Source organism: Pinus tabuliformis, chromosome J, assembly GCF_031772625.1.
Source record: "Pinus tabuliformis cultivar Carrire ecotype Pingquan chromosome J, CPIR1, whole genome shotgun sequence".
In the NCBI taxonomy this organism is placed as follows: Eukaryota; Viridiplantae; Streptophyta; class Pinopsida; order Pinales; family Pinaceae; genus Pinus; species Pinus tabuliformis.
In genome coordinates this window covers 1,512,990,562-1,513,009,345 of record NC_142295.1, presented here as the reverse complement: position 1 = coordinate 1,513,009,345, position 18,784 = coordinate 1,512,990,562, and the positions used below count along the sequence as shown (strand labels likewise).

General features: G+C 36.8%; 1 pseudogene; it reads right to left on the bottom strand.

Moving 5' to 3' along the window:
* Positions 1-9,513: 9,513 nt before the first annotated feature.
* LOC149233224 (cytochrome P450 71AU50 pseudogene) lies at positions 9,514-12,972 on the bottom strand (annotated as a pseudogene).
* Between the last annotated feature and the right edge of the window lie 5,812 nt (positions 12,973-18,784).

Below are 18,784 nucleotides of genomic sequence, written 5' to 3'. Positions count from 1 at the left end.
TGATGGGAAACTGAGCCTAGGACAAGGACTCTCCACCCAACCATAGACAGTTGCAACCACACTTACTTGCAGTCGTCACCCCCAAGCGAAATTCTAGAGTCTGGGGGGTTGCTTACTTCTAGGACTAGGACATCAACTGCCACTGAATCAGGGACCCCGTAGGACTTCCTTCCTCAATCCCACTAACTGATAACTACTTGCTTGGTAGACACCAGGAGTCCAGAGGCTCCCAACCTCAGCCCCAATTTCACACATAGTGATTCTCCCCCTTCTAAGGATTCCAAAATCCATTGTTCAATCAGGGCGGTAACCATAAGTATTCAATTTAGTCTTCCTCTACTACTACTCTAGGATGGTCTCTTCCAAAGTTGTTAAAGGGCTCAACAGTCTGCTATCTCAACCCACAACCTCTAGGGGACTCAAGTTGTTACAGGGCTCCAAAGATTCCATCCCAACCCATAGTCTCTAGAGACCTAAGCTGCTACAGGGATCCAAAGACCTGTGTCTCAACCCATAGCCTCTAGGGACCCAAGCTATTATAGGGATTTAGGATCCTATCTCAACCGACTATCTCCAGGGACCCTAAGTTGTTACAAGGCTCAAGAGACTAGATACTCAACCCACAACCTCCAGGGATTGAGAGGCAATCCCTTTCTCTTCTCTTCTCTTAAGTGCTACCTACTGGTAGCTCTTGCTGATTCATCTCCTCGCTACCACTCTTCATCCATCTTTGTATTTCCTCTTCTCATCCCTTCTGAATGTGTCCTTTCTATCCTTGTTTCTAGCTTTTCTTGGCCTCTCCCTCGGCCACCATTACTTTATAGAAATCTTTGGTGGAACAAATAAGTTCTCGTATCAATTACGTTTTTCATAAGAAGCGGGTACTAACAAGCAATGTTGCATATTACACTTGTTCATGAATGGAATAATTATCCACAAATACCCCCTTGGCAAAAAATTGAGAAACTTTCACTCATGGCAAATGTAGGTCCTCGATAACCTATCTCTTTAGATTTGGCTATTAACCTATTTTTTTAAGTTAAGATATTATAACATAAAATAACTGATGTTGTCATAGGCTTGTAAGTACATATTTGAATGAGATTAAAAAAAATCATAAAAGGTAATTAAATTATGAATTTATTTTAAATTAATATTAATTATAAAAATATTAATATAAGTTAAAGATATAAATATTTTAAAAAACATTCAATAAACTCATTAATCATGGAAACTTACAAACACTTTATTATGGAGATTTTTAATTTGTATATATATTTTTGTTACAATACCATATAGATTATCAATACCACATGGTCTAGAAATAATAACTCACATCTTAAGAAATTTGTTTATATAACATTTTTTAAATAATAAATTAAATTAAAAAAATAAAAAGACATAACTATGTGGAAATAGATCTCAATCATTGATTTGTATACACTATTATAAATATTTTGGAATATATATATATATATATATATATATATATATATATATATATATATATATATATATATATATATATATATTCAAAACAAGATGTTTTTTTTTTGTTTGTTGACTTGCGAAATCAGCAACAACGGTGGCATCTAATGGTGTCAAATCCCACTGGGTGCCACTATAACCTCTAGGAGAAACTGCCTAGCCCGCAAGAACGACCCTCGATTAAGACGAGGCTCGAACCTGCACAGTGGCACGAATGACTTAGCAGATCATTCGTTGGCCATGAGACCCAACCTCTGTCGGCTATTCAAAACAAGATTTCACAAAAAAACAAAATAAAATTATTTACAATATAATATAAATAATTGTAAATAGTTATTTATATATTTTCAGATTAATTTTTTTCAAAATATAGAAAAGTTTTGTTAGAATTATAAATTTGATATATGAATTCTACATAATTTAAATACTCCATATATTTGTTGGGGATTTTTCTGTTAAAATCCCCAAAAAAAAATAAACTGAACACAGACACAATGCTCTGTTTTTCTCCAGGATCTTAACACAGTGGAAGGCTAAAAATTTATTTGCAGAGGATTTCACACACCAACAGATTTCTATTCATTATTAAAACTGGTATTACAAAGGAGTCTTTCTCTCTCATGGAGGGATTTCACAAAAAAAATGCGCAGTGCTACTCTATTCATTCCTTTCCCATTACATTGTATATGCTACGCTACTGCGTATTACATTTCATGTTCAACAAAAATTTCATTCACATGCGTTGCTGCGCTTCTACCTCCACTCTCTCTCTCTCTCTCAACAGACAACCACACGCACACAAAAAAACTTACATACAAAATCTGAATGATTTTTTTAATGAACAAAAATGGTGTCCCATGCTATGAACTGCTCGAGGCTGTCCTTCTTGTCCTTGGCTGAGCTGCACTTTAACTGTGGTAGCTGAGAATTCAATGTGCAAGAGTTGGATCGCAACCTGCTTCCTTCTCGGCCATACTGTGTATTGAATGCAGTCGCCTACTGCTGTACTGCTCCATGCTTTAACCAGCTCCGCGCCATTGAACAATATCGCCCACCTCACTATTTTGAATATCAAAGGTCCACACATATATATCTTCTCTATCGGGTCCGCCTCATCGGGTCCGGGACTCATCGCTATCGGCACCCGCCAAGGCTTCCTTTGTATTTCCTTATATTTCGTTATATAACGAAAATGCGCCAAAAACCATTGAAAACGGCCTTAGCGCGGACCTGAAAATTTATCAGAAATTATTTATAAGGCTATCAGGTCCATCCCATCAGGTCGGATGCATGTCATATGTAAAGACCCCGTCCCTTTGGCTATCCCGATAGCGAAATGCCGATGCGATATCCGTAGATGCGATATATTTTGACTTATGCCTGGATAACATTAAAAACACGGGAAAAAGGTCGTTGGCGGAATTGAAACAACATGAAATAAAATGTAGAATACCCGTCGGGTCCTGCCCCCTTTTTGAAAGCGCCGATGCGACACGCCAATGCGATATCAGCGATCGCTCATCACAAGACATAAAAGCTCAGACCTCTTGTAAGTCCTCCATTGCGACTCGCCGATGCGATTTCGGCAATCGCTCATCAGCGATGTCTTGTGCCCTGATCCTTGGTGAAGCGCACGGTTATTGTCTTAATGCTACTGCACGGCTCAACTTTTGCGCAGTTGAAATTACATTTTCAACACTCCCCTTTAATTTCAACTGTTAGGCATTCAGTCATACCCAAAAACTTCCTCAAAAATTCAAAGCTTTTCTGATCCAATGGCTCTGTCAAAATGTCTGCAACCTATTCTTGAGTCCTACAATGTTGTAAAGTGATTTCTCCACTGCTTACCAATTCTCTGATGTAATGAAACCTTGTGTCAATGTGTTTCGTCCTCTTATGAAACACTGAATTCCTTGATAATGCAATAGCTGAGCTATTGTCACAAAAAATCACTGTTGCTTTTGCTTGCTCTTGGCCTAGGCTCCTTAACATTCTTCTCATCCAAACTGCTTGACATGCTGGTTCTGTAGCTGCCACATATTCAGCCTCTATTGTAGACAATGCTACAATAAGCTGCTTCTTAGAAGCCCATGAAATGGCTCCTGAACCCATGTGAAAAACATAACCGGATGTGCTTTTCCGATCATCTCCACTTCCAGCCCAATCACTATCAGTGTATCCAACTAAATCTAAACATTCTGAAGTAGAATATAAAATTCCAAACATTTTAGTACCTTTGACATACCTCAGAATTCTTTTTGCTTCCTTCCAATGTGCCTCTTTTGGCCTCTCCATGAATCTGGAAATCAAACTAACAACAAACATTATATCAGGCCTAGTTGCAGTTAAATACATAACGCTGCCAACTATGCTCTTATACAAGCTAGGATCAAAATCCTTGCTGTTGTCCTCTTTGCTGAGTTTTAATCCCATTACCGTGGGAGTGATTGCTTCCTTGCACTCTTGCATATTAAATCTGCCCAACACTTCATTTACCTATTTTGATTGTGAAATAAAAATCCCATTTTCATTTTGATCTACTTCTATTCCTAAGAAGTATCTCAACAAATCCATGTCAGTCATTTCAAATTCTTCTTTCATGACTAATTTGAAATTTTCAATGAGGTAGTTATCATTACCTGTAAAAATCACATCATCAACATACAACACTACAATTAAAATTTTACCATCCTTTTCTTTGATGTAGACGGTGGGTTCTCCCTCACATTTGTCAAATTCATTTTCCAGTAGATAGGAATCTATCCTATTGTACCATGCTCTTGGCGCTTGCTTCAGCCCATAAAGAGCTTTCTTCAATCTGCACACTTTGTGCTCTTGGCCTTTCTTCTCATAGCCTAGAGGCTGTTCAATGTAAACCTCCTCCTTTAACACTCCATTTAGGAAGGCTGATTTCATGTCCATTTGGTAAACTTTCCATTTGTTTTGTGTTGCTATGGACAACACTGCTCTCACGGTTTCCATTCTTGCAACCGGTGCGAAAGTCTCCTCATAATCTCTCCCATACTGCTATTTGTATCCCTTGACAACCAGTCTTGCCTTGTGTCTTTGAATTTTACCTTCAGCATTGCACTTGGTCTTATAGACCCATTTGACTCCAATGACTTCTTTACCTTTTGGTAGCTCAACTAAATCCCATGTCTTGTTTCTTTCTATGGCATTCATCTCCTCATCCATAGCTTCTATCCATTTCTTATCTTTAATTGCATATTTGAAATGAATAGGGTCATCAACTTGACAATACAAAGCAAACAAGGAATTCATTTCATCATCATAAATATCACTTAAATTTCTAAATTTCTTACCTCTTTCATTTGGTGTGCAAGTGCTTGAAGAAGCACTTGAATTTCCTCCTTGTGGTGTGCTTGGAGAAGCACTCTCATTTCTCCTCAAAGGTGTTCTTTGCTGTCCTTGTGTTGGTGCTGCTGTTTGGGGATGCATTTCAGCCATCTCTTCATCATCTTCATCATGAGACAAACAGTTTTTAACATTCACTGTTTTCTCTATGCTTCCATCCCGAGCTTCCTCTTCAATGAACTGAACATCTCTACTCACAAATAACTTCTTGATTGATGGGATATACAACCTGTAAGCTTTGGAATCCTCACTGTATCCAATAAAGATACATTTCTCCCCTTTGCTGTCCAACTTCCTCCTTAGCTGATCTAGAATGTGTGCATAAGCCACACACCCAAAAACTTTCATGTGGGTGACTCCTTGCTTTCTCCCACTCCATGCTTCTTCCGGCACTTTGTTCATCACAGCTTTTGTAGGGCATTTATTCAAAATATATACTGCACAGTGTACAGCTGCAGCCCAATAATCATTTGGCAAATGCTTTGCCTTTAACATGCTCCTCGCTAAATCCATGATGGTTCTATTCTTCCTTTCAACAACTCCATTTTGCTGCGGAGTGTACCTAGCTGTAAATTTCTTGTGTATTCCATTTTATCTACAAAACCGTAGGAATTCCTTGGAGATATACTCACCTCCTCTGTCTGTTTTCAAAACTTTGATGCGCAGTCTGCTCTGATTTTCCACAAGTGCTTTGAAATTTCGAAATTTTTCAAACACTTCACTTTTGTTCTTCAAGAAAAAACCCAAGTCTTTCTTGTGAAATCATCAATGAATGTTAGAAAATATTAGCTGCCTGCTAAAGATGGGGTTTGCATTGGTCCACATAAATCTGAGTGGATAATTTCTAAGGGTGCTTTTTCCCTATGCTTTTCCCTGATGGAAAACTTTCTCTATGTTGTTTTCCCAAGATACAACCTTCAGAAAGGCTATCCGGTTTCTCTATCAATGGTAATCCCCTTACCATTCCTTTTCTGCTCAACAAGTCTCCAAAGTTGAGATGTCCAAATCTCAAGTGCCACAACCAATTTTCATCCTTTGGTATGCTTTGGAAAGCCTCTTGGGTAACTGCTGCAATTACTTCTTTGTTTTTCGAATCTGCTCTTATTCTGAGAGGGAACATTCTGTTCCTTTTCATCTTCACTTTAGCAATACATCGTTTGCTGGGTGTTCTATCCATGATGGTGCATGCATCATTCTCAAAGAAAACATTGTACCCCTTTTGAACAAGCTGTCCAGTACTCAAGAGGTTACATCTCATTCCAGGAACATAATAGACATCTGCTATGGTTTTCTTTTCACCTTTCTTTGTAAATATTTTTACCTCTCCTTTTCCCATAACAGAAATTTTGCTATCAGTTCCAAGTGTGACTTGTGATTTCACATTTTGATCTAAAGCAGAAAAAAAAGCTATGTTTCCTGTCAAATGGTTACTACAACCGGAATCTAGAAACCATATGTCTTCACTGTTTGTTTCAGCCATATTACAAGCTAAAAGTACATTATCTTGGCTGATATTTTCTCTAGTGATATTTACATTGGATCTATTACTCATATCATGCTGCTTCTTCCTACATTCACTGGCATAGTGCCCATATTTTTTACAGTAATAACATTGGACATTGGATTTTTCATACCTTTGTCCTTGAGCATGATGTTGTCCTCTTTGTTGGCTGCTGCCTTGACTTTAGTTATGATTTGGATTGCTTCCTCTTCCTTGAGCATTTTCTGGGTTGTTCCTTCCACCTCTGTTTTGGCTTCTGCCTCTTCCTCTCTTGTTTCCTCTGCCTTGACCTCTTCCTCTTCCAAAGGACATCTGGGTCTTGAAGGCTTGCTCTAGAGATGATTTTTCATTTCTACTCAACCTCTGCTCATGTGTTATCAGTGATGCATGAAGTTCATCAACTGAAAAGTTTGAAAGATCCTTTGTTTCTTCTATTGTGGTGACAATCACATGGAACCTTGAGGGTAGGACTCTCAATATTTTCTCCAGAATCCTCCTTCTTTCAAGAGTCTCTCCATAAGTCCTTATCTGTGTGACCAAACCAATCACATGTTGAAGAATGAGTCAATATTGTCTGACTCCTTTATGCACAGATTCTCAAAATCTTTCCTAAGCAACTGTAGTTTTGCTGTCTTCACTTTCTCCATGCCTTGATAGGCTGTCCTGAGAGTTTGCCATGCTCCTTTGGATGTCTTGGCTGCTGCTATCCTTGGAAACACACTCTGGTCCACTGCTTGATACAAAAATACAGGGGCTTTTGAATTCTTCTTCTTGTAGCTCTTCAACAGATCTTTCTCTGCCTGAGTTAGATTATTAAACTCATTTTCATCTGCTGGTTCTTTAAAACCATCTTCAACTATTTCCCATAAATCTTGTGAGGCAAACAGGGCTCTCATGGTTATTGCCCAATAGTCATAGTTTTTCCCATTAAACTGTGGGAGCTGAGTATTAAACATACCCATGCTAGTACTTGTGCTGGCCATTCTTGCAATACTTGACTATGTATTAAAAATCACTGAAAAAAATACCTTGGATTCTTTTGCCCGAGTTTTCACACTGCTGGAGAAGCTACTGCAGTAAGAATCCTTCCTTCAGCTTCTTTGACATCTTCAAAGAGCCTGAACAAGCTCTGATACCACTGTTGGGGATTTTTCTGTTAAAATCCCAAAAACAAAATAAACTGAACACAGAGACAATGCTCTGTTTTTCACACAGGATCTTAACACAGCGGAAGGCTAAAAATTTATTTGCAGAGGACAGAGTTTTCACACACCAACAGATTTCTATTCATTAATAAAACTGGTATTACAAAGGAGTCTTCCTCTCTCACGGAGGGATTTCACAAAAAAAATGTGCAGTGCTACTCTATTCATTCCTTTCCCATTACATTGTATATGCTACGCTGCTGCGTATTACATTTCATGTTCAACAAAAATTTCATTCACATGCGCTGCTGTGCTTCTACCTTCTCTCTCTCAACAGACAACCACACACACACAAAAAAACTTACATACAAAATCTGAATGATTTAATGAACAAAAATGGAGTCCCATGCTGTGAACTACTCGAGGCTGTCCTTCTTGTCCTTGGCTGAGCTGCACTTTAACTGCGGTAGCTGAGAATTCAATGTGCAAGAGTTGGATTGCAACCTGCTTCCTTCTTGGCCATGTTGTGTATTGAAAGCAGTCACCTACTGTTGTACTGCTCCATGCTTTAACCAGCTCCGTGCCATTGAACAATATCGCCCACCTCACTATTTTGAATATCAAAGGTCCACACATATATATCTTCCCTATCAGGTCTGCCTCATCGGGTCCGGGACTCATCGCTATCGGCACCCGCCAAGGCTTCCTTTGTATTTCCTTATATTTCGTTATATAACGAAAATGCACCAAAAACCATTGAAAACGGCCTTAGCGCGGACCTGAAAATTTATCAGAAATTATTTATAAGGCTATCGGGTCCGTCCCATTGGGTCAGATGCATGTCATATGTAAAGACCCCGTCCCTTTGGCTATCCCGATAGCGAAATGCCGATGCGATATCCACCGATGCGATATATTTTGACTTATGCCTGGATAACATTAAAAACACGAGAAAAAGGCCGCTGGCGGAACTGAAACAACATGAAATAAAATGTAGAATACCTGTCGGGTTCTGCCCCCTTTTTGAAAGCACCGATGCGATATCGGCGATCGCTCATCGCAAGACATAAAAGCTCAGACCTCTTGTAAGTCCTCCATTGCGACTCGCCGATGCGATATCGGCGATCGCTCATTGGAGATGTCTTGTGCCCCGATCCTTGGTGAAGCGCATGGTTATTGTCTTAATGCTGCTGCACGGCTCAACTGTTGCGGAGTTGAAATTACATTTTCAACAATATTTTTTTTAAAGATATTTGAATCTATTTATGTATTTAAACAAATCTATTTATATATTAAAAATTATTTAAATTAAAAATTATTTTACCAAATTCTAATCTAAAACTATAACAATAATGTGTAATTAGTTATCAAAATCTAATTAAAATTTTACTCTATCAAGTAAAATAAAATAAAAATTATAAAAAATCTAAAAATTAAATAACTATAAAAAAGCAATTAAATAATATAAACTCATTAAAAAAAAAATACGAGGGAAGGAAATAAAAACCTTTCCACTCATATCAAATCCATATTAAAGATAAATCTTTACAAATTTCTACTTTTCCACTATTTCTACTTTTCGCCAAAACTTGTTCCTATCCAACGATCTGATTCATGGTAAGATTTTAATTCAACAATATTCCGTGTGAATGTATTACTGACAAGGAGGATATTATAAGATATCCGGTATAATCCTGTTATATCAGTGACTCGAAACTCAGTTACAGGTTTTTCAATTCTGGTCGCAGCGAATTGGTCACAGAAATTCACAGCTCTAGAGCAGAAAATGAAAATCACATCTTTGGAATTAAGTAAAAATTCCTAACATCTACGTAATTAATAACCAAGCTATTAAACACTATAAAGTATAATGTCCCGTCTGGTAAGAAGTTTCTACAAGACCAGGGCTTTATTTCAACAGCTTCAACGTGGTCTGCTGTTTTTATTTTACTCCCACACAACGTAATGTGACCAGTTGGCAATACAAATATGATACATAGGTAATTACACTGCTACGGCAAATCGAGTAGTTGGAACCGCAAAGAGTTTGTGGGATCTGGGCATCGTCAATTCATACTTTTCAGTCATGTCCAGGTCCTTCACATCCATGCCCTCAGGAAGCTTCCAATTGAAACAGTGCACGAGTTGGGCCACCGCAAACTCGACAACAAGAGTTGCCAGTTGCTGTCCTGGACATCCTCTCCTGCCTCCTCCGAACGGAAGCCACTCAAAGTTCTGAAGCCACTCAAAGTTCTGAATTCTAGAATCTATGGAGCCAGCTTTCATAAATCTCTCTGGATTGAAAGTATCTGCATCCTCCCCCCATGACTCAGGATTCGTTGCAATCTCCCAAAGGTTCACCAGAACGCGAGTTCCCTTGGGGATTTGATAACCCAATATAGTGCAGTCCTCCACAGAAGCGTGGGGAACCCCAAACGGCCCCGCTGGATGGAGTCTAAGTGTTTCTTTCACCACAGCTTGTAAGTAAACGAGACTAGGCAGGTCAGACTCGCTTACCATGCGATTGAATCCAACTACACGTTCCAACTCGTCCTGAAGCTTCTTCATCACTGGAGGGTTCTTCACTAGTTCGGCCATTGTCCAGTCTAAGCTTGTAGAAGACGTGTCCGTGCCACCGGCCAACATATCCTGTCACCATTGTAAACATAAGTTCGGGGTCACAATTATTGAATTATCGGAAACCATTGGAATAATTGATGAAATAATATATCCAAAATCAACATACTTTAGTATGAAGGTTTCTTTGTGATTAGGATTCATTTGAAATTTATTTTCTTGTCCATCATATTATGTATACTCCCTGTGTTATTCTTAAGAATCAAGGAAGACTTAGTGCATAGTTTTGCTCATCATATTGAAATTATTATTTTAGCTGACAATTTTTTTTTGAAACATTCTAAACCCTGAACCTGTTAGTGTGATTCATTTTCCAATTTTTTTTTGAAACATTCTAAACCCTGAACCTGTTAGTGTGATTCATTTTCCAATTTTTTTTTGAAACATTCTAAACCCTGAACCTGTTAGTGTGATTCATTTTCCAATTTTTTTTTGAAACATTCTAAACCCTGAACCTGTTAGTGTGATTCATTTTCCAGATAAAATGATTAATAATGAATCGTATTAGATGGTTTGAGAAATTGACGAAATAATCTCAATATGATCGAAGGCGATAAATTTCATATTAACATACTTACCATAACAGTTTTAATGTTATTTTTTCTGAATTTATTACATTGCAATTATTTTTGTCAAAAAACTATCTAGTATTGTTCATTTTTGGGATAAAATGTTGTAAATTGAAAAGAATACTTACCATAACAGTTTTAATATTATTTTTTCTGAATTTATTACATTGTAATTGTTTTTTTGGGTCAAAAAACTATCTAGTATGGTTCATTATTGGGATAAAATGTTGTAAATTGAAAAAAATAAAATTCAATAGGATAGATTAGGGAGATAAATTTCAAATTAACATACTTACCATAACAGTTTTAATATTATTTCTTCTCGATCTATCACATTGGAATTATTTTTGTCAAAGAACCATTTAGTATGGTTCATTTTTGGGATAAAATGATGAATTATACTAATGTTTCAAAACATTGCCCAAATAATCTGGATTAGGAAGAAGAATTTCAAACCAACATATTTACTAGAATAACGACTTTAATATTATCTTTAACAGCTTTAATATTATCTCTTCTAAATCCATCACACTAAAATTATGAATCACAGTGGATGATTTGAAACATCGGCAAAATAATATGGTTGGGGAAGAAGAATTTTAAATCAATATATTTATTAGAATAGCTTCTTTAATAATATCTTTAACACATGAAAATTATTTTTGTCAATATTTTAAACCAACTAGTATGGTTCATCTTTGGGATAAAATGACAAACCACAATAAATCTGGATCATGAAGAAGAATTTCAAATCAACATACTTACCACAATAACAACTTTAATATTATCCCTTCCCATCCATCACATTGAAATTATTTTTGCCAATATTTTTTTGACATTTCTAACTATATATTATGGTTCATCTTCAATAATGTTTATCTTACCCATAAAATGATAAATCACACTGTATAGTTCCAAACATCAATTATTTTCAATTATTCTTGCCAATATTTTTTGACATTTAAAACTATCCAATATATAGATAAATGTTTTTTGGATTAATCATATTTTCAAGATTGGATATGAACCACATTAGTTGGTTTGGTTCAAAAGATCGACCCTGAAAATATGGTTAATCCTAAAAACACTTATCTACATTATAGATTGCAAAAATCTCAAAATATGATTAATCCTAAAAACACTTATCTACATTATAGATTACAAAAATCTCAGATCTAACACTATCCGATATAATTATAATCCCCATTAAAAAACCACACTAAAATAATTCCAGAATAAAAAAGCAAAGGTAAAAAGTAACCTAACCTCAATGGGAGAAGATGAATTTCAAGCCAAATATACTTACCAGAAGAACGGCTTTAATATTATCTCGTGAAGGTTGGAACGCTGCATTTTTATCGACCGAGGCTGCAATTAAAACATCCACAAGATCTTGTGGAGCGTTGGCGTCATTCTGCGCAGCGTGATCATCAATTACTTTCTCTAAGAAATCGTCCTGCGACTTCCTTACTTTCTTGAAGCGACGGCTGAAGCCTTGGAGATCCATCCAGGCCAAGTATGTTATGTAGTCTCCAATGTTAAAAGAACCAGACAATGCAACAATTTCTTTCACCATTGATACGAACTCTATGTTGCCAATTATGTCCCGGTCACTATATTTTCTACGGAAGGCCATCCTGCACATTATATCAGTCACCAGACCCGACACGATCTTGGTAATGTTCACAGGCTGATGAACTGAATTCAGAAGAGAGCGAATCATGGCGGAGACTTCCTCTTCTCTTATGTAGCGGAAGTATTCTATGCGCTTAGAGTGGAGCACCTGTAAAACACAGACCTTGCGCATCTGCCTCCAGTAAGGCCCTAACGGAGCAAAGACCACATCCGAGGAATTATACGTCAAGTATTTTGCAGCGGCGGATGGAGACCTGGTGGCAAAAATGCGGTCATTGGTCTTGAGAAACTCCTTGTCCATATCTGGAGAGGAGACGACCAAGGTGAGGGTGGAGCCGAGGCGGAGAGACATGAGAGGCCCGTATTTCTTAGATAGCGCCGCCAGAGCGCGGTCGGGAAGGTCTCCCAGCAGGTGAAGGCTCCCGATGATGGGCAACGGAAACGGCCCCGGGGGCAGCCTCCCCTTAGGCATGCTACCAGATTTTCCATTCCTCCCCCTGTAAAAGAAACTCCATGCCGCCACTGTCAATACAAAGATAAAAGCACTGAGTAGCTTAATATCAAAGTGATTACCTACGTTCCGCGAAACTGGGAACTGGTGAAAACCCAACTCTGTCGCCATGATCAATCTAAGCTGTGCACGCTCACTACTTCCAACCCAATGAATTACTGGACATATTTTTCTGTAGAGTGGGGGAAATACTTATAGGCTGGTCGAACATGCATAGACGTCAGGTAAAATAATTTGGCTCTCATTACTTACAGGATGGGGGTATGGTCATAGTCAATACACGTGAAATTATGGTCCAGTTAGAGCCCGGAAATCACCTTCCACGATTCTCTCTGCACGCGAGGTAGACTTTGGGCCTCCATTAATCCTGCCACTGGTCTCACTGCATGACTTGTAAAGGTTGCAAATATCTGCGCAGAATCATATCTCAACCTTTACGAAATATGGAATATGTAAATCACGATATTTTTTGTTGGAAATCAGAACTAAGATAATCGGTAATTTCTAAAGATACATTATCACTATTACAGCTATAATTATTTCAAAAGTGTCATACTTACCCGATTGAAGGAACAAATCATCCCCAAACCGCTTAAACAAACTATGTCACTATTACATCAGAACAATGTAGCAGCGGGGAACTGAAAAACTGGGAGTTTATATATCTTTTCCATCTCAATGTTTGGTATTTCCCAATTAGGTTGTGGATTAAATTTTAGGTTGTGGATTAAATTTCTGGTCTACGACTCTAGTATCAAACAAAACATGTGTATTGATTTTGTTCAAAAAACTTTGTAAGCCATGCCCATTTTTTCTCATGTGCTTTTTTACGAGATTCATTAGAGAAATTAAAACTTTGCCTAACATCCATACTGATGAAGATAAAAGGTACATATATGATATCTTTTGTAAATGAATATCTACTCTATATAACTTTTTAGTACATACATTATGGCTTTCGTGGGTTCCCCCACTTGGAATCTCCACTTTGTATCATATCATGAAGCTTTTGTGGGATATGATACTTTACTTTGGGGATGGGAAAGAATAAAAAGCTTGATCAACACTCAGAGGGCTCCTCCTATATAAGGAAGCATTAGCCTCAGCTCAAGACACTGACTGAAGACCAAACATGACCATTATTTAGGGGATTTTGGAATCCTCCTATCAATGCGTCTTCAAACTATCATGACCAATTATTTAAGGGAATTTGGAATCCTCCTATCAATGAGTCTTCAAACTTATTGTGTTTGGCAACAAGAACACAAGTTAGACATGAGTTATCTAACCCTGGTCATACAAGAGGATTAATCCCAAATTGTATGAGTCTGATATGTATGTATTTGTAATCATGACTCAGACCCCATTCTACATCTTCCTTTCTAATGAGAGGAATTTGATATACACTTTGACCAACAGAAACAGGAACATTTACAGAGGAAAATCTAAATAGTGTAGTAGCATGGAACTAAAAAATTGGGAGTTTATATATCTTTTCCATCTCAACGTTTGGTAGTTCCCAATTAGGTTGTGGATTAAATTCCTGCTCTACGACTCTAATATCAAACAAAACATTTGTATTGCTTTTGTTCAAAAACTTTGTAAGCCATACCCATTTTTTCTCATGTGTTGCTTCATGAGATTCATTAGAGAAATTAAAACTTCTCCTAGCATCCATAATGATGAAGATAAAAGGATTAAAAGCACTTGAAAAATTGCATATTTGTAATCATGGGTCATGTCCTACGCCCAACAACACCTTTCCTCAGCAACAATGGCACTTATCGCGGTAGACACCTTCGGATTTTGCTTACAACATATATGTTTCTCCTTATCTTAACAATGAAGTGGGCACTTTTAAGGAACAATGAAAAATATTTATTATAAAATCCCTGATCACCATAATGTGGCTTATCTCCGACACTACATAGCCTCCATGCCAGGTAAAATACCTGAATTAGTTCAACAACCACTATCTGCACAACACATTTCCATAGATACATGGTCTCTATCCGCACTTCACCAACACATTCTTACCATTCTGAAGAATGAATGTGCCGCCAACAAATCTCGTAATAATGTCAAAAAGCAGTCGCATTTCAGCCCCACCATCTGTGACTCCTTTACTAAAACATATCATTTTGGATGTTATAAGAACCACTTCAGAAAGGGTTCTCAAGAAGACCAAAGTGTTAAGTGTTTTTGTAGGTCTTGACCTCTTACTATTAAGAAAAAAAATATAGGCCAAGATCTTCTATAGCTAGAAGATCACAATTTGTTTTCAAGAAAAGGTCTAAACTAACAAAAGAGTCTAAATGCTTTATTTGTGGTTAGATTGGTCATTGGACCAACAGATGTCCCAACAAAGGAAAGAAAGGAATCCAGAAAAGATTGTTGAAGTTTTTAAATCCTCTTATGATCCAGCTGATTGGGATTTAGTTTCTCAGACAGATTCTAATTTTGAATGTTTTTCTATACATAATACTCATTCAGATAATAGCTATGACATTGATGAAAATTTCCAAAAGGTTTCTCTTTTAGACAATAATAGTGACAATAGTGAGTGTACATATTTATCCAATTGTTTCATGTTTTCTTTATGATCTCCAACATCAAATTGAAGAAATCTAGAGACAAAAGGCCTCTCTTCATCCTAGCTTGATTATTCCTCGAAGACGCCTCCAAGAAAAGATTGACCATTTGCAGGCTTCTATTCCTCACAAGATAACTGATGGACAGGACTTTGAGATTTTAGATTGGCATATAACAACAGAAGCATCACAAGGATCCACTGGTAATATTGCAGAAAAATTATTGGATAAGATTAAAAGGGTAGAAGAAGATCTCCAAAGAGACAGAAATGAGATGAAGGAGCTTGCATAAAGGATTCAAGACAACATGTAAGAACTTGATAGTCTGAACTCACAGTTTGTTTCTTCTACTTTCCTTTCATATCAAACTCCATTGCTATTGGCTAATCAACACAGTAATGAAAACATTCATGACATCAGTGGTAGATGATAGGACGATCATCCATGTAAAAATAAAAGTGCCAGGTTACAAAGAATACATTCTTGATGCTCAGATTGATACTGAAGCTATGAGAAACTATTGCAAATTCAAGGCCATTCCTCCTTACTATTGGAAACCCACTCAAGTCCAGTTTAGGGCAGTTAACAAACAACTGATAAAAATTCCATATATTGTTCTAGACTTTCCAATATTATTAGGATCACAAGAAGCATATGTCACTTTATATAATAATGATACTAATGCTGATATGTTGCTTGGACATGATTTTATGAAAAAAATCATGCCAATTAGCATTGAAAAGGACATGATAAATTTCATCATTCAAGACGAAAAGGTGCAAGTCCTTGCTAATAGTAAATACACACTCAGAGCAAAACCTAATGAGGTAAGCAATTTCGATGAAGCAGTAACAGATCTTTCCAAGATACAGAAAATTGTCAAGCATGCAGAAATCCATGGCCCTACTGTTCTATTTGATATTGTAAATAAGTTGAAAATGATTGTACAATCAAACACCCTTATGCATTCTGGTTCAGGGAAAAATATTTTGTCTCACTTCCAGTTCAGAGAGAAGGCTATGTCAAAGACCAAAAGCCATCAGCAAATCACATGAGGTCGTATGAACATGAGATTTTTAAAGCAGAAATTAATGACTTGATAAAGAGAAAACTAATAGAACCATGCAAGAGTTCTTGGGCATGTCCAGCTTTGTATGTCAATAAGCACTCAGAGAAAAAAATGTGGAAAAAGGAGGTTAGTTATCAACTACAAAGCTCTGAATGAAGCTCTTGTGCCCATTAAATATCCTTTACCTAATAAAGAAATGTTGTTATCAAAGATCGCCAAAGAAAATGCATTCAGTAAGTTTGATCTTAAAAGTGGGTTTTGGAAAATTGGCATTAATCCTCAAGACAGATATAAAACAAAATTTTGCTACCTGGAGGAAAATTTCAATGGAAAATTATGCCATTTGGTTTGAAGAATGCCCCATCAGAATTCCAAAAGAGAATGGAAGATCTTTTTTGAGACTATTCTTTTATCATTGTCTACATAGATGATTTGTTAATTTTCAGCAAGGATATTAGTGAACATAAAAAACACTTAGAGATATTTTATCAAGTTGTTTTCAAGCATGGTCTAGTTCTTTCTGCCTCTCTAGATAAGTTCATTATTGCATAAACATGGAATGAGTACTTGGGTTTAATCATATCCCAAGGCAGAATATAATTACAACCACATGTGTTGAATTCTTTATCAAGCAATTTTATCTAGAGCAAGCCATAGATATAATGCTTCTGCAACAAAGGCTAAAAAAGGGAAGCAACTAGAATGACTAGATGACCAAAGGCATGAGAAATATAAATTAGAAAATCAAACAACTACCACATTTGGCTCTTCGCCACAATGACCTACCATTCATTCTTGAAACAGATGCGTAAGATTACAGTTGGGAAAAAATCTTATTGCAGAAATATGGAAAAAAGGAAGAAGTGTGTGCATATGCCTCAGGCACATTCTTAGACGCTAAAAAATTTTATCCTTCTTCCCATAAAGAAATTCTACCAGTAAAGAAAGCTATCAAAAAATTCAGATTATTCCTTAAAAGTGTCCACTCCATTGTTAAGACAGACCTCAGGCACATGAAAGGAATGTTGCAAAAAAAAAGATTGCTTGAACAAGGTAATTCCATAATTTTAAGATGGGCTTTATGGTTAGATGGATATGACTTTGATATGATATATAAAGCCAATAAAGAGAATTATATTTATATGGCTAGTTGCAACTGATCGGATCATGGACACGTAGATCAAGAACACTCGCGAACAGAAGATCCAACTGTATTGAGTTGTCAAATCCAACCAACTCCTGCACCAAGGAAAATGGCTCACTAGGGACCAAGTTCAATAGAGGTTTCCTCATCTCATGGAGGAACTCAACGCAAAGGAGACCATTGCTTCCTAAGGGGGGAGGAACAATCTAGGTGGATATTGGTGGCCACCCACCTATTCCACGTGGACCCCCACCATTGCTTCTTTCAATTTTTTAGTTTCCTTAATTGTAGCACAATTTACTATTTTTGGTAGTTTTTTGGGTCCTAAACTTTTGGAGCCGTTTTGAGGCCCTAAATGACGTTTTTTTGGAAAGATCTCTCTAAGAAATTTTAATGAAATCGCATTTTAAGATGTATTCCTCTAAGAGATCTTTCCAATAAGGTATCATGCACGTCAAATGAAGATAATATGACCAAGTTACGACCCTGGGAGGTTTGCTACCCAACTAACCCCAACGGGGCCCATAAACTCTTGATGTTACATCTCCTTGGGTTATGGTTTTGGTTGTTTAGGGTTTTTTCTTATTGTTCAATAATAAAAAGGCCCTTTATCCTCATTGTAACTCAGTTCAGAGACATGTAACTGCCACATCTCTTCTTAGAGATAAACTATCATCGCCCGAGCTAGTCTCATTTCCATTATGTTTGTAAGCATATTTCATTATTTGATATTAATTAGAGATAGTCTTATTTCTGCTGCATCTCTATATTTATGGTTATATGTGTAATTTGTTGTGTTCCTATTTAAATTCAAATCATACTAATAGATGGAGTCTGAATAAATTGAAATCATAGACTTTTGAAGAATCAGTCCACCAACATTTTTCTTGTTTTCTTTCTACTTCTCAATAATTTGTTTATGTGAGTATTCCCTTAATTCTAAATTTGAATTTATTCTCATTATTTTTGATGTTGAATCACTTTTATATTGCTCCATTGCATCATACTCTTGTATATTTTTCCTAAGTACTTACACTTTCCTTGTAGTCTCCATGATATAATCCATATCTTTCATTGTTGTCCCATTATATGGATCCAATACCATTGTTGCAATAGAAC